At 44.7% G+C, this 14,171-nt stretch overlaps 1 long non-coding RNA gene and 1 pseudogene across 7 annotated transcripts in view; both read left to right on the top strand.

The window, feature by feature from the left end:
* LOC119618261 (uncharacterized) overlaps window positions 1-14,171 on the top strand; it is a 174,743-nt gene that overhangs the window by 36,132 nt on the left and 124,440 nt on the right. For 6 of the 7 annotated variants that reach the window (XR_012094575.1, XR_012094576.1, XR_012094577.1 and 3 more), the window contains one exon: window positions 3,793-3,981. This is a non-coding gene — a long non-coding RNA (uncharacterized lncRNA). Of the gene's footprint in view, window positions 1-3,706; window positions 3,982-14,171 lie in introns of all 7 variants that reach the window. The other variant, XR_012094578.1, reaches the window with a different exon arrangement.
* Window positions 8,497-13,795, top strand: LOC103239521 (sodium/hydrogen exchanger 7 pseudogene; annotated as a pseudogene).

The raw sequence follows: 14,171 nt of genomic DNA, 5'->3' as shown, positions 1-14,171 counted from the left end.
CCATCCCTGCATCAATGGAGTGTTCCTGGAGAAGTAGAATAATGTAAAACCATATGCCACACAAAAGCTGTATGATGATTTAATGATAAACCAAAACGATTAACATCAAGTACTTTAGGTTAATAGTCCTGTACTAGTTATCTATTGCTGCATAATTAATTACCCCAAACTTCGTGGCTTAAAACAACAATAAATATTTATGATTTCACATAGTCTCTGTGGTTTGAAATTTAGGACTGACTGAGCTGGGTGGGTCTGCCTCAGGGTCTTTCATGATATTGCAGTCAAGGTGTTGGCTGGGGCTACAGTCATCTGAAGGCTTGACGGGGGCTGGTGGATCCAGTTCTAAGATGGCACACAAGAGTGAGCTCACTCAGTTCCTCCCTATGTGGGTTTCTCCACAGGCAGCTTGAGTGTTCTCATGACATGGTGGCTACCTTCTCTCAGGGTGAACAAGCCAAGAGAGTGCAAGGTGAAAGCCACGACATCTTTTTTTTTTTTTTTTTTTTTTTTGAGAAGGAGTCTCGCTCTGTCGCCCAGGCTGGAGTGCAGTGGCATGATTTCAGCTCACTGCAACCTCCTCCTCCCAGGTTCAGGGGATCCTTCTGCCTCAGCCACCCGAGTAGCTGGAATTACAGGTGCATGCTGCCACACCTGGCTAATTTTTGTATTTAGTAGAGATGGGATTTCATGGGGTTTCACCATGTTGGCCAGGCTGGTCTCGAACTCCTGACCTCAAGTGATCTGCCTGCCTCAGCCTCCCAAAGTGCTGGGATTACAGGTGTGAGCCATCGCACACGGCCTCACTTTGAATTTCTGAAAGAGGGATAGAATAAATAACCATAGCACAGCTTCCTTCTTTTTTTCTTTTTTCTTTTTAGAGATAGAGTCTCTGTCATCCAACTGGAGTGCAGTGACATGATCTCGGCTCACTGCAAGCTCTGCCTCCCGGGTTCAAACAATTCTCATGCCTCAGCCTTCCAAGTAGCTGGGGCTACAGGTGTGCACCACCACGTCTTGCTAATTTTTGTATTTTTGGTAGAGATGGGGTTTCACCATTTTGGCCAGGTTAGTCTTAAACTCCTGGTCTCAAGCAATCCACCTGCCTCGGCCTCCCAGAGTGCTGGGATTACAAGTGTGAGCCACTGCACCCAGCCAGCATAGCTTCTTTCTCATTCTCCAGCTTTTCCTCTAGTGGGCCTTTCTCCCGTCTGCCATCTCGCTTTCCTTCCCTCTAGAAGCATATCAGACTGCTGCTTGTCTCCTGTTAAAAATATAAGCTTCTGGCCAGGTGTGTTGTCTCACACCTATAAGGCCAGCACTTTAGAAGGCTGAGGTGGGAGGATTACTGGAGTCGAGGAATTTTAGACCAGCCTGGGCCACATAGTGAGACCCCTGTCTCTACAAACAAAATAAAAAAATTAGCTGGGCATGGTGGTGGATATTCATAGTCCCAGCTTCTCAGGAGACTGAGATGGGAGGATCACTTGCACCCAGAAGGTTGAGGCTGCAGTGAGTCATGATCATGCCACCTCTCTCCAGGCTGAGTGACAGAATGAGACCCCGTTTAAAAAAAAAAAAAAAAAGGCTGGGTGCGGTGGCTCACACCTGTAATCCCAGCACTTTGGGAGGCCAAGGTGGGTGGATCACCTAAGGCCAGGAATTCGAGACCAGCCTGACCAACATGGAAAAATCCCGTCTCTACTAAAAACACAAAATTAGCCAGGCGTGGTGGCGCATGCCTGTAATCCCAGCTACATGGAAGGCTGAGTCAGGAGGATCGCTTGAACCCGGGAAGCGGAGGTTGCAGTGAGTCAACATTGCACCATTGCACTCCAGTCTGGGCAACAAGAGTGAAACTCTTATCTCAACAAAACGAAACAAAACAAAACAAAGATAAAGAAAAATAAGCTTCTGGTAAAGCAATACAGTTTCATCTGGAGTTGGTCATTCTTGACCCTCCAAAGCCTTCTTTTCCATTTGTTCAGTACACATCATGAAAACCTAGGAATGATTAAAAAGGAAAGGAACACATTGTCTCATGAAGGTGGGTAGTCAGTCTAAGGAAGTTCTGCAAGAGAAATTTTACAAAGCTCTCTATATTGGTCATGGTGCTGGATGATACTGAGTCATAAAGTAATGAGTATTATTTGAAGGCCAATAATCATTCACACGTGAAAGTTTGGGCTGCTTCTTTAAGATATGTTTGTGTGGGGGAAACAAGGTACAGGTTAGTAACATCTTATACTTTCGGTTTTTGCCAACAAATACGAGACCTTCCAGTTTTAGGACTTACCCCATCTCCTCTCATCAGTGTGACTTTGTTGTTATTTCTTTTGTGCAGGTTATTTGTCATGGCAGCAACTCAGTTTATTTAAAGTGTTTTATCATATTTCTGTGAGCTGGTTATACCATCTTGAATTATTTAATTCAGAGTAAACACTGAGGTGGTGTGTATGTGAAAGAGTCTACACCATATGTGTTTATGGAAATGTGCTTATTGAGATGTCGTTTCCAAGCACAGCATCTGCTCTTGTGCATCTTTTATATTATTTTGCATGGAGTCTATACAATAATTGATCTCCACCATCTGATAGTTTTCCTTTTCAGACAGTTTCCCTTCTTATGTTCTTGATAAATGATAATGTTTAATATTTGGGAAGAAAAAAGCATCTGAAATAAAAATAAGAATGATCAATAAAATGTCTTCTGAGTTATTTAATTTCCATTATGCAGTGCATGCTGTTTAGAAAGAGCTGAAGTCTGTGCATTTAGAAGAATAAGGTTTTCTGAATATTATCTCAAATGGAAAAGCCCAAGTTTACTCAACCTGTGATTCACACAGAGGTCTAGGTCTCTTAGAGACTGCTGAAAATAAAATCCTCCTCTTCATCCTTTTTCTATGGACTGAACATTCGGGCTTTGGGTTCCTATAAATGTACTCTGAGTTCCTGTTTACAGTGTTCCTAGGCATCCTGCCTTGCTGCACAAGATGGAGTTTTACAATGTCCGGTGTTACCTAATGGCTTCTTTAAATTGCAGATTCACCTTACCATCCTTGGTTGTCTCTATGGAGAGAAAACTTAGTAAATCCCCAAATACAACCCCACAGAGACCTGTACATGCACATGTGCTGAATTCAGAAAACAATGAGTCATGCAATCAACTAGTGTTCATCTATCTTCTTAAAATAGCACTTGAAGTAATTTATTATTAATAACATTTCCTGCTGGGCACAGTGGCTCACACCTGTAATCCCAACACTTTGGGAGGCTGAGGTAGGAGAATTGCTTGAACCTGGGAGGTAGTGGTTGCAGTGAGTCAAGACTGTGCCACTGCACTCCAGCCTGGGTGACAGAGTGAAACTCCATCTCAAAAAACAAAACAAAACAAAACAACACAACATGTCCTGAGTTTTCAAAACTAGAGAATTGAGCCTATCTAGGGGATCAGCTTCTTGATTTATCAAAAATATATTGGTTCAAATGCAGTAAAGGAGCTGCAACCATCTTAACTGTAAAACTGGAGAGGGACTCAAGCACCTTGAAATGTCATGTTCACTGACATCTCTGTAGTGTGGTTTGCAAACCACTGGCAAGATGCAAGATGATTTTAGGTGGTGCATGGATATGCTTTCAAATGATTTAATCATCGTTTACTTATCCTGGACTGAATAATCTCCCTTTCAAAATTTATGTCTCACCAGAACCTCAGAACATGACCTCATTTGGAAACAGGGCCTTTGCAGATGTAATTAAACAAGGATCTTGCTCTCTGGTATCTTTATAAAAGGAAGAAGAGGGATATTTGGACACAAAGACACACAGGGAGAAAAAGGTCATGTGACTATGGAGATAGAGATTGGAATGATGTCTGCAAGCCGAGAACACCAAGAAGCCGGGAAAAAGGCATCAGACAATTTTTCCCTGAGAACCTCCAGAAAATCAACACCTTGATTTTGGACTTCTGGCCCCCTGAACTGTGAGAGAATACATTTCTGTTGTTTTAAGCCACTTGGTTTGTAATGATTTGTTATGGTAGTCCTAGGAATCTAATGCATTTATTTATTTATTTATTCATTCATTCATTCATTTATTTTTGAGACATGGTCTCACTCTGTCGCCCAGGCTGGAATGCAGTGGCAAGATCATGGCTCACTGTAGCTTCAACCTTCCAGGCTCAAGAAATCCTCCCACCTCAGTCTCCCAAGTAACTGGGACTACGGACATGCACCACCATGCCCAGATAATTTAAACAATTTTTTTTTTTTTGTAGAGACAGGGGTCTCTCTATGTTGCCCAAGCTGGTCTTGAACTCCTGGGCTCAAGTGATCCTTCTGCCTCGGTATCCCAGATTGCTGGGATTACAGGCGTGAGCTATTGTGCCTGGCCATTTAAAAATATATTACACAAAATAAACATGATGGTATTATAAAACTTGTGATTTCTCAGCTGTTAATGTTTAGACTAATAGTCCCTAAATTTATTTAGGCAGCAAAAAGTGCATTGATTAAAAAACTTAATTTCATAGGAGGTAGGGAGACATTGCAAAAATGCTGTGAGTGGTTCATGGATGGATAAGCAGTTTGGGAAAACACTGCTGTTTGCAGCCTGTGGCTCCTTCAACCTGTAGTGGCATGGTGGGAGATCTAGGTCAACATTTATCTGCATTCCTAATAACTCTGTGACTTTGGGTAAAATATGAATAATGGCCATGAGAAGTCCCATCTTCCTCAGCAGTAAAAATGGGAACAGTAATAAATATCTCACAGGACTTATGTGGGGATTGAGTTCCTTTTCCTTCAGCCTTGAAATATCAAAAGCTTAGTTATCTGAACCAACTCTGCTGAGTGTGGGGGTGGGGGTGGGCTCCTGGCAGCTGGGTTGATGTACAAAAGAACATTTTGTAATCATTGGCCTCAAATGTGGGTTGCCAGTGATAAATATATAGGGCTGAGCAATATGGGAAGTGAATTGTGGTAAAGTGGTAGGAACTGATGCAAAGAACCTCTGATGAATCACAGCTGAAGTCAACTTTCTATTATTTCTGGGTCTTATCATGCATTTAATGAGTTACAGTGTCCTTCATTTCTCCCTCTTTTCGATATGATCATGTCACAGTTCATAAAAGTGAGGGAAAGAACTCTAAATGCAATCTGACTTCTTAGATGTAGGAAAACCTTCGTGAATTCAATGTTAATTTCTAGAAACACTCTAGGATGGTTTACTAAGCAGATGATATGTGAGCACTTAAAGGATAATATTTCGATAATCAGGAGTTGCATGGATTTTCTGGGATTCAGAATTACTTTGACCACTCTAAGCACTTGTCTGAAACCAGCAAGGTAAAATGGAGAGGGAATAATAGAGGTAAAATCTATCGTTCGCTAGCAAATGGGTAGGCACTTTGTTAAATGTTATCTCATTTAATCAGCGCTGAAACTCCTGAGTGTAGATATTGCTATTAAAATGCTTTTTTTTTTTTCGAGATGGAGTCTGACTCTGTCGCCCAGGCTGGAGGGCAGTGGCATAATCTTGGCTCACTGCAACCTCCACCTCCTGGGTTCCAGCAATTCTCCTGTCTCAGCCTCCTGAGTAGCTAGGATTACAGGCACCTGCCACCACGCCCAGCTAATTTTTGTATTTTTAGTAGAGATGGGGTGTCACTATGCTGGACAGGCTGGTCTTGAACTCCTAACCTCGGCCTCCCAAAGTGCTGGAATTACAGGCGTGAGCCACTGCACCTGACCGATATTACTATTAAAATTCTTATTTTACAGATGGGGAAACTGACTTGATGAAGTTAAGTGGCTTGTCCCAGATTTTGTAAATAGAGATTAAATAATTCATTCAAGATCATTGAACAAGACAATCTATCCCTAGAGCGGGCACACTTTTCTCTCTCTCTCTCTTTTTTTTTTTTTTTGACAAGGTCTCACTCTGTCACCCAGACTGGAGTGCAGTGGCATGATCATGGCTCACTATATCCTTGACCTCTCAGGCTCAAGCAGATCCTCCCACCTCAGCCTCCCAAGTAACTGGGAGCTGGGACTACAGGTGCACGCCACGACACCTGGCAAATATTTAAATTTTTTGTAGAGATAGTCACCCCATGCTGCCCAGGCTGCCCTCGAACCCCTGGGCTCAAGTGGTGCTCCTGTCTGGGCCTCCCAAAGTTCTGGGATTACAGGTGTGAGCCACTGCACTCAGTCTGGAGCTTTTGTTCTTTTTTTTTTTTTTTTTTTTTTTTTGAGATGGAGTCTCGCTCTCTCCCCCAGGCTGGAGTGCAGTGGTGCGATCTCAGCTCACTGAAACCTCCGCCTCCCAGGTTCAAGCAATTCTTCCGGCCTCGGCCTCCCTAGTAGCTGGGATTACAGGCGTGTACACCACGTCTGGCTAATTTTTGTATTTTTTAGTAGAGAAGGGGTTTTGCCATGTTGGTCAGGCTGATCTTGAACTCTTGACTTCAGATAATCCACCGGCCTCGGCCTCCCAAAGTGCTGGGATTACAGGCGTGAGCCAGGCGTGAGCCACCGAGCCCAGCTGAGCTTTTGTTCTTAACCTCTGTATTGTGCTATGTGAAAGCTTAAAAAATGTATAGACCAGGAGAAGTGGCTCCTGCCTGTAATCCCAGAACTTGGGGAGGCCAAGGCAGGTGGATTGCTTGAGTCCAGGAGTTTGAGACTGGCCTGGGCAACATGACCAAAACCCTATCTTTACCAAAAAAACTCCCCAAACCAGAAAACAAAACAAAAATTAGCTAAGTATGGTGGCATACTCCTGTGGTCCTAGCTACTCAGAGGCTGTGGTGGGAGGATCGCTTGAGTCTAGGAGGTCGAAAGACTGTCAAAAAAAAAAAAAGTGGAAACACAGGAAGGGGAAGAAGGTTACTAAATGGTACAAGAAAAAGAACTTGGTCTTTTGTGTCAGGCAGGTCTTATTACAACTTTGGCTGGCTCTGCCATTTAGCAGTTAGTTGACCTAAGGCAAAGTACTTAAACTCTACAAATCTCAGATTTATCTGTAAAGTGAATGCAGTAGTATATACCCCATAGAATTCCTGGGAGGATTAAGTATGATGAAATATATCCATACAATGAGGGTTCATGGGATATGGCCAGCATTGTACCAAGTATTTTGTTTTATTTTATTTTTGAGACAGGGTCTTGCTCTGTCACCCAGGCTGGAGTGCAGTGACCTGAACATGGGTGACTGCAGCCTCGACCTCTTGAACTCAAGCAATCCTCCCACCTCAGCCTCCCGAGTAAATGAGACTACAGGCATGTGCCACCATGCCCAGCTTGATTTTTTTGATTTTTTTGTAAAGATGAGGTCTTGCTATATTGCCCAAGCTGTTCTCGAACTCCTAGGCTCAAGTGATCCTCCCACCTTGGCCTCACGAAGTGCTGGGATTACAGGTATGAGCCACCACACCCAGCCCTGTACAGAGTATTTTAATTGAGGCAATTTACTTAATCTTTACAACAATGCTTTGAGGCAGGGATGCTCATCATTCCTATTTTACAGATGAGAAAACTAAGATTTAGAGGATTAAGTACTTGCCCATGGTTACACAGTCAGCACATGGCAGAGCAGGAATTCAAACTCAGGAAGTATGAATCCACAGTATAAGCTCTCATCTGCTTTTACTGTGTTACCTTCCTCTGTGAAAAAGACTTGGAAGTTGGAGTTATATACAAGCTTGATAGGATTCTACAAGTATAGCAGCTTGCAAAAAGCCCTCAGTTCAGATTTAGGGTACATTTATACAAAAATGGCATCCAGTGCATACATTCTGTGCTGTTTTGGTTGCATCTGCAGTATTGTGTTCAAATTTATATGATACCTTTTATTTTTTATGTTTTTCTGAGATGGAGTTTCACTCTTGTTGACCAGGCTGGAGTGCAATGGCACAATCTTGGCTCACTGCAACCTCTGCATCCTGGGTTCAAGTGATTCTACTGCCTCAGCCTCCCTAGTAGTGGGATTACAGGCGCCCATCACCACGCCTGGCTAATTTTTTGTATTCTTAGCAGAGACGAGGTTTCACTGTGTTGGCCAGGCTGATCTCAAACTCCTGACCTCAGGTAATCCACTTGCCTTGGCCTCCCAAAGTACTGGGATTACAGGTGTGAGCCACCATGCCCAGCCCGGATGATACTTTTTTCTTTTTTTTTTTTTGAGACGGAGTCTTGCTCTGTCACCCAGGCTGGAGTGCAGTGGCCCGATCTCAGCTCACTGCAAGCTCCGCCTCCCAGGTTCATGCCATTCTCTTGCCTCAGCCTCCTGAGTAGCTGGGACTACAGGCGTCTGCCACATTGCCCGGCTAGTTTTTTGTATTTTTTAGTAGAGACGGGGTCTCGCCGTGTTAGCCAGGATGGTCTGGATTTCCTGACCTCGTGATCTGCCTGTCTTGGCCTCCCAAAGTACTGGGATTACCGGCGTGAGCCACTGCGCCCGGCCTTGGATGGTACCTTTCAACAGAGATACTGACAAAATGGAAATAACTATGATGATGCGAGAAATAATCTCAAGAGAGAAACAGCTGAAAATGTTTTGGTTTCATGAAGGCATGCAAGGGGTCAGAGAGGTAGATGTCTTTGGGAAAGGCTGTCCAGATAGGTTGACAGTACCTTGAGTCCTCTCTGTTTTCAGTCTTGCAGGTGCAAGGATTTCACTTTATCAGTTAATTAATATTCAGAGTTGATCATACTATACTCTTGGCAACTGACTCACTCTAACCAAACTTATAAGAGACCGTTGCATATACCAGAATGCCAATTAATTAACTTAAAATTACGAACATAAGCACCAAACAGATTTTATACATGTATTTGCTGATCAGAGCATCTTGTTTTTCTAGGAATTTTATCTTCTGTCAGCAAATATATATAAAAACTGTGGGCCGGGCATGGTGGCTCACGCCTATAATCCCAGTACTTTGGGAGGCTGAGGCGGGTGGATCACCAGAGGTCAGGAGTTTGAGACCAGCCTGGCCAACATGGTGAAACCCCGTCTCTACTAAAAATACAAAACTTAGCTGGGTATGGCGGCAGATGCCTATAATCCCAGCCAGGAGGTGGGCAAAGGTTGCAGTGAGCCGAGATCACACCACTGCGCTCCTTGCTGGGCAACAGAGTGAGACTCCATCTCAAGAAAGAAAAAAACAAAACAAAACCCAAAAACTGTGGTAGGCTAAAAGTTGTTAGCTTGCAGGTAGGGTAAAACTGCAGACTTGTCTCAATTTCTGATTTAAAGTCATGATCAAAAATTGATATCTCATATTTCATTCACTGATTTTATTAACTTGATTTATATCTCATTTTATTAATTTGTTTTATTCATATGAACATTTTATATGTGGTTTTGAACATTTGTATCTTGTCAAATCTGCAGTATAAACAAATATAAACAAATCTGCAAATTGTTTATATTCTTTACCCATTTTTTAACTGGGTTATTTTATGTTTTTTATTTATTTTATTTTATTTTATTTTTGAGATGGAGTCTCGCTTTGTCACCCAGGCTGGAGTGCAGTGGCGTGATCTCGGCTCACTGCAAGCTCTGCCTCCTGGGTTCACACCATTCTCCTGCCTCAACCTCCCGAGTAGCTGGGACTACAGGTGCTCGCCAACACACCCAGTTAATTTTTTGTATTTTTAGTAGAGACAGGGTTTCACCGTGTTAGCCAGGATGGTCTTGATCTCCTGACCTTGTGATCCTCCTGTCTTGGCCTCCCAAAGTGCTGGGATTACTGTGCCCGGCCAGGTTATTTTTAATTGAATAGTAGATTTCTACTTGGTTGTTTTTTATTGATCAATATGTTCTCTTTTTTTCTTTGAGACAGAGTCCCGCTCTGTTGCCCAGCAAGGAGCGCAGTGGAGCAATTTTAGCTCACTGCAGCCTCTGCTTCCTGGATTCAAGCAATTCTCCTGCCTCAGCCTCCCGAGTAGCTGGGACTACAGGTGTGCACCACTACACCCAGCTAATTTTTTTGTATTTTTAGTAGAGACAGGGTTTCGCCATGTTGGCCAGGTGGTCTCGAACTCCTAACCTCAGGTGATCTGCCTGCCTCAACTTCCCAAAGTGCTGGGATTACAGGTATGAGCCATGCGCCTGGCCTGATCAGTAGGTTCTTTATATAAACATATATCTAAAATATTCAGCTAAATTTAGATAATTCAGATAAAATGTTAAACATATTATATGTATAAATAATAAAATAGACTGGGTGTGGTGGCTCACGCCTGTAATCCCAGCACTTTGGGAGGCCAAGGCAGGTGGATCACCTGAAGGCAGGAGTTCAAGACCAGCCTGGCCAACATGGTGAAACCCCATCTCTACTAAAAATACAAAAATTAGCTGGGCCTGGTGGCGCGTGCCTGTAATCACAGCTACTTGGGAGGCTGAAGCTGGAGAATTACTTGAACCCAGGAGGCAGAGGTTGCAGTGAATCGAGATCGCGCCATTGCACTCCAGCCTGGGCAACAAGAGCGAAACTCCATCTCCATAACTAAAATAAAAAAATAAAAAATAAAGTGAGGTATACATTTTTGTTATACCAGTTGCAAATATTTTATGTAATAATTCAGTTACTTCTCGACTTTATGTACCTTCCGTCATCCGTGAATGAATTTGGCTCTCTGTTTTATTAAGATAGCTTTCTCCCTCCAAGGTTTTAAATATATTTTCCCATTTTTTCTGTTATTCTTTTTTTTTGTTTTTTCGAGACAGAGTTTCGCTCTTTCTGCGAAAGAGACTGCGCCCGGCCTTGGTTATTCTTCTAAAATAGAAGAATTCTTGGTTATTCTTCTAAAAACTACATTTTAGGCCGAGGCGGGCGGATCACAAGGTCAGGAGATCGAGACCACGGTGAAACCCCGTCTCTACTAAAAATACAAAAAATGAGCCGGGCGCGGTGGCGGGCGCCTGTAGTCCCAGCTACTCGGGAGGCTGAGGCAGGAGAATGGCGTGAACCCAGGAGGCGGAGCTTTCAGTGAGCCAGGATCGCGCCACTGCACTCCAGCTTGGGCGACAGAGCGAGACTCCGTCTCAAAAACAAAACAAAACAAAACTACATTTTAAATACAAATGGAGGTGCTGTTCTGGGCCCAGCTCCGGCTCGGCGCGAGTAGGAGGAGGAGCTGTGGTGGTGCTGCCGGTCCCCGGGGAGAGGAGGCGCGGGCGGCTCCGGGACCAGGGAGCCTGGTGACGCGGCGCGCCCAGGCCCGGGTCGGGTTGCCTAGGCGCTGCCGCGGCGGCAGATGCTGCTGCAGCTGCTGCTGGGTCGGGGACTTCGAGTCATGGCCTCGGCCTCGGCTTCCTCCTCTAGGAAGGAGGCGGAGGAGAGGCACCGGCCAGACAGTGTGAGCGTGCTCACCTTCGTCCTGCTGCTCACGCTCACCATCCTCACCATATGGCTCTTCAAGCACTGCGGGGTGCACTTACTGCATGAGACCGGGCTGGCCATGATGTGTGGGCTCATCGTTGGGGTGATCCTGAACTATGGTACCCCTTCCACCAGTGGCCGCAAATCACTCAACTGCACTCAGGAAGATCGGGCCTTTAGCACTTTAGTAGTGAATGTCAGAGGTTAAGTTCTTCGAATACACTCTGAAAGGAGAGATCAGCCCTGGCAAGATTAACAGCCTAGAGCAGAATGACATGCTATGGAAGGTAACATTCGACCCAGAGGTATTTTTCAACATTCTTCTGCCTCCAGTTATTTTCCACGCTGGATACAGCTTAAAGATACACTTTTTTAGAAATCTCGGGTCACATCTTCTTGGGGTCTGTTGTTTCATGCTCCCTTATTGGAAATCTCATGTATGGTATGGTGAAGCTCATGAAGATTATGGGACAGCTCTCAGATAAATTTTACTACGCACATTGTCTCTTTTGAGGAGTAATCATCTCTGCCACTGACCCAGTGACTGTGCTGGCGATATTTAATGAATTGCATGCAGACATGGATCTTTATGTACTTCTGTTTGGAGAGAGCATCCTAAATGACGTTGTTGCCCTTGTACTTTCCTCATCTATTGTTGCCTACCAGTCAGCAGGACTGAACTTCAACTCACGCCTTTGATGCTGCTGCCTTTTTAAAGTCAGTTGGCATTTTTCTAGGCATATTTAGTGGCTGTTTTACCATGGGAGCTGTGACTGGTGTTGTGACTGCTTTAGTGACCAAGTTTACCAAACTGGACTGCTTCCCCCTGCTGGAGAGGGCGCTCTTCTTCCTCATGTCCTGGAGCACATTTCTCTTGGCAGAAGCCTGCGGATTTACAGGCGTTGTAGCTGTCCTTTTCTGTGGAATCACACAAGCTCATTACACCTACAACAATCTGTCGGTGGAATCAAGACGTCAAACCAAGCAGCTCTTTGAGGTGTTACATGTCCTGGCAGAAAACTTCATCTTCTTCTGCATGGTCCTGATGCTATTTACCTTCCAGAAGCGCGTTTTCAGCCCCATTTTCATCATTGGAGGTTTCGTTGCCGTCTTCCTGGGCAGAGCTGCCCATATTGACCCACTCTCCCTCTTCCTCAACTTGGGCAGAAGGCATAAGATTGGCTGGAATTTCCAACACATGATGTTTTCAGTCCTCAGGGGAGCAATGGCGTTTGCGTTGGCCATCCGTGACATGGCATCCTATGCTCGCCACATGATGTTCACCACCATGCCTTTCATCATGTTCTTCACCATCTGGATCATTGGAGGAGGCACGACACCCATGTTGTCATGGCTTAATATCAGAGTTGGCCTCGAGGAGCCTTCCAAAGAGGACCACAATGAACACCACTGGCAGTACTTCAGAGTTGGTGTTGACCCTGATCAAGATCCATCAGCCAACAACGACAACTTTCAAGTCTTACAAGGGGACAGCCCAGATTCTGCCAGAGGAAACCGGACAAAACAGGAGAGTACGTGGATATTCAGGCTGTGGTACAGCTTTGATCGTAATTACCTGAAGCCCATCCTCACACACAGTGGCTCCCTGCTAGCCGCCACTCTCCTGCCTGGTGTAGACACAGCGGCTCTCCGCTAACCTCCACTCTCCTGCCTGGTGTAGACACAGCGGCTCCCCGCTAACCGCCACTCTCCCTCCTGGTGTAGACACAGCGGCTCTCTGCTAACCGCCACTCTCCCACCTGGTGTAGAGACAGTGGCTCTCCTAACCGCCACTCTCCTGCCTGGTGTAGCTTGCTAGCTCGATGTCTGACCAGTCATGGAGGTGTACGATAACCAAAAGCCACTGAGAGAGGGAAACTCTGATTTTATTCTGACTGAAGGCGACCTCACATTGACCTACGGGGACAGCACAGTGACTGCAAATGGCTCCTCAGGTTCCCATACTGCCTCCACGGGTCTGGAGGGCAGCTGGAGAATGAAGAACAGCTCAGAGGAAGTGCTGGAGCGGGACCTGGGAATGGGAAACCAGAAGGTTTCGAGCCAGGGTGCCCAGCTAGTGTTTCCTCTGGAAGATAATATTTGACTTTCCCCCCAAACCCTGGCACGATGGAGGAGGCTCCCAAAGGGGTGAGGATAGCTTCAAACCCTAGTGTTGCTTGAGGTGGGGCAGTGACTAGATTGAACTAACTTTTCTATTTTGTTGGGGTCTGAAGCTATTGTAACACTTAAAATTTAACTCGCAATGCAGATGGTGAGGCAAAAGTGTCTCTAAATTCAGACAAACGTAGACCTATTTCTACTTTTTTTTTCACATAGTAGTGCGCTGTTTCAGAGTTAAGCAAACAAAAAGTAGCATACTTTAATGGTCAGTATCTGAACAAGGCAGGGCAGGTGCTGTGTGGAGGGCTTCCTCTTACGAGAGGCTGCATGTCAGTACACAGTGGTGCAAGTCAAGCTGACCACAGAAATATCAAGTTAGGGGAGAACAGGCTGGAAGAAAGATCACAAGGAAGGCAATTGAGATTGGACCTCCAGAGATTATGGGAAACTGTTGTTAAATGGAACAGAAAACATGAAAAAATAATAGGAGTGGAGGCTCTGGCAATGAAGGCTGTGTGACTGCAACCTCATATCAGGATTCCTGACTTTTATGCTACCTCTGTTTCTTCTAGACTGAAGATTTGAAAATACATCCACAAACATTTCAACATGTAAAAAAGAATTATAGTTCCTTCTCTGGAGAGGTCCATAAAGAAGTAGTT

Source organism: Chlorocebus sabaeus, chromosome 11, assembly GCF_047675955.1.
Source record: "Chlorocebus sabaeus isolate Y175 chromosome 11, mChlSab1.0.hap1, whole genome shotgun sequence".
Lineage (NCBI taxonomy): Eukaryota > Metazoa > Chordata > Mammalia > Primates > Cercopithecidae > Chlorocebus > Chlorocebus sabaeus.
Note: the sequence above shows the minus strand (reverse complement) of the source record. Positions and strands in the feature narration are given on the sequence as shown.